The sequence below is a fragment of the Echinops telfairi genome, unplaced genomic scaffold (assembly GCF_000313985.2).
Source record: "Echinops telfairi isolate 266 unplaced genomic scaffold, ASM31398v2 ScPeMD7_443;HRSCAF=831, whole genome shotgun sequence".
NCBI classification, from domain to species: domain Eukaryota; kingdom Metazoa; phylum Chordata; class Mammalia; order Afrosoricida; family Tenrecidae; genus Echinops; species Echinops telfairi.
The window spans coordinates 82,311,113-82,313,290 of NW_022104341.1; the positions used below are offsets into that span (position 1 = coordinate 82,311,113).

The 2,178-nt window shown below is 40.2% G+C and overlaps 1 protein-coding gene across 2 annotated transcripts in view; it reads right to left on the reverse strand.

Annotated features, from left to right (window-relative positions):
- The window catches only part of MAST2 (microtubule associated serine/threonine kinase 2), a 75,445-nt gene that overhangs the window by 52,562 nt on the left and 20,705 nt on the right, over nt 1-2,178 (reverse strand). The gene's annotated exons all lie outside the window — the stretch shown is intronic.

Here is a 2,178-nt window from a genome sequence, read left to right on the forward strand (position 1 = left end):
GATCACAGGCCAGTGGCTAGGAAGTATTGTGGATCCAGTGGTGTTACAGGCATCTCAGAGCTGGCAGAGGTTTCCCCCGTGGCTTCTCTGGTGCCCAGGGCACAGGGTCTATCAGTGTAGTGCCCTGTGTCTTGTCAGTAGAGCGTCTCTCAGGGAGAGTCGAGAGAGAAAAAGTGTCTCCCGCCTCCAAAGAGGAAATGCAGGAATTCTCATAATTCTCAGGTGAAGTCTACGCCCACACTGAGGCTTCATTGGCTATGACCCAATTGACAGACTAGACTCCACCCTTTCACTCTTAAGTCTCAAATTGACACCAGATTATGTAACTTCCACAGCACCCAATGAAAGAGCTTCAAAATACATAGATAAAACTAACAAAATTGAAGAGACAAACAGAAAATTCTACAATAATAGACTTTTTAACACGACACTTTTTATGAAGGGCAGCACAGCAAGAGGACAATTCAACAAATACACAAAGGAACTAAATAAAACAATCAACTAATTTGACCTTATAGAAATATAGAAATATGCACTCCACCTAACCGCAGAGCAACATACATTCTTCTCCAGTACATACGGGACATTCCCCAGAACAGACCACACGGTAGGCCACAAAGCACACCTCAATAAACTTAAAAACATTCAAGTACTACAAAGCGTTTTCTGAGGTTTTAATGCTACAAAATTAAGAATCAATAGCAAAATCAAAGGGGAAAATATATGGAGCTTAAATTACAAATGCTACTTTAAAACTGGTCAATAGAAGAAATAAATGAATTTTTACAAATTAATTCTATTCCCTACTCCCCCCAAGAAAAATGCACTTCAGAGGACAGCACTGAAGCAACCGCTTGGGGAGAGGGGGTGTGTCTGATTAGAACACACAGGAGAAAACAAAGAGGGAAGGAGAGAGAGTGGAATATATGCTGGCCCTGAGAACACTATTACTGTTCAGAGCAGCCAATACATAGAGAGGACCATAGGGCCAGCCCCACCATGGGACATGATGCACAAAGTCCCTCATGGACCCATAGTGCTATGGGGGACAACACTGGAGACAATGCAGGAATTGTGTCTGATCTGACTCCACTGATGCATTTATATTATGGTGCTGGTAAGGAATATTAAAAGTACCGTGAGCTGCCAAAAGAACAAACAACACTGTAATGGAAGTAGTGTAGCCAGAATGCTCCTTAGAGGACCGGATGGTGAGACTTCATCTCGCGTATTTTGGACATGTTGTCAGGAGAGACAAGTCCCTGGAGAAGGACATCATGCTTGGTAAAGTAGAGGGGCAGCAAAAACAGAATAAGACCTTCAGCAAAATGGCCTGACACAGTGACTGTGGATCGGCTCAAACATGAGAACAACTGTAGGATGGCACAGGATTCGGTAGTGTTGCAGTTTGTGTTACATAAGGTCTCTGTGAGTCACAACCAATTGGACAGCACAATAAAAAATCATGGCTAAAAAGGCCATGTTAACTGACTATATCTCAAAAGTTGTTAATATATGGTTGCTCACAGAAAATTAATAAATCTTATCAAAATAAAGAGAAAAATCATAAAGATTTCGTAAATACTAGAACACCACTAGTGAAATAAATGAACTCAGCACAGAAAATTATGTGGAAAAAAGAAACCAGCAGTACTACAACAAACCGCACATCAAAATGACAGCACTAAATTCATACTTCTTGATAATTACACTGAATGTCATTGGACTAAATGCCCTAGTCAAGAAAAAGAGAGTAGCAGAATCAATGAGTAAACCGGCCACATCAATATCTTGCCTACAAAAGACATACCTTATACACAAAGACAAAACTTGAGAATATTAAAGAACAGAAAAATACCTATTAAGCTAATAGCAGTAAAAAATAGCTGTACTGAAATATTAATTTCTAATAAAATAGACGTTAGGGCAAAAATCAGCCTAAACAACAAAGAAGGACATTATACAACGATTAAAGTTCAATTGAACAAACGGACATAGCCATGGTAAGTATGCACCTGTATTAGTCCACATGGACTAGAGAAACAAATTCATTAAGACTCATGTGTGAATAAGAAAGAGGTTTAGCAAGGGGCCATCTAACTGAGAAACAACAAAGCCCACATGGAAGAAGCACACCAGCCTGTAAGATGACAAGGCGGCGAAGGGGTCAGGTATCAG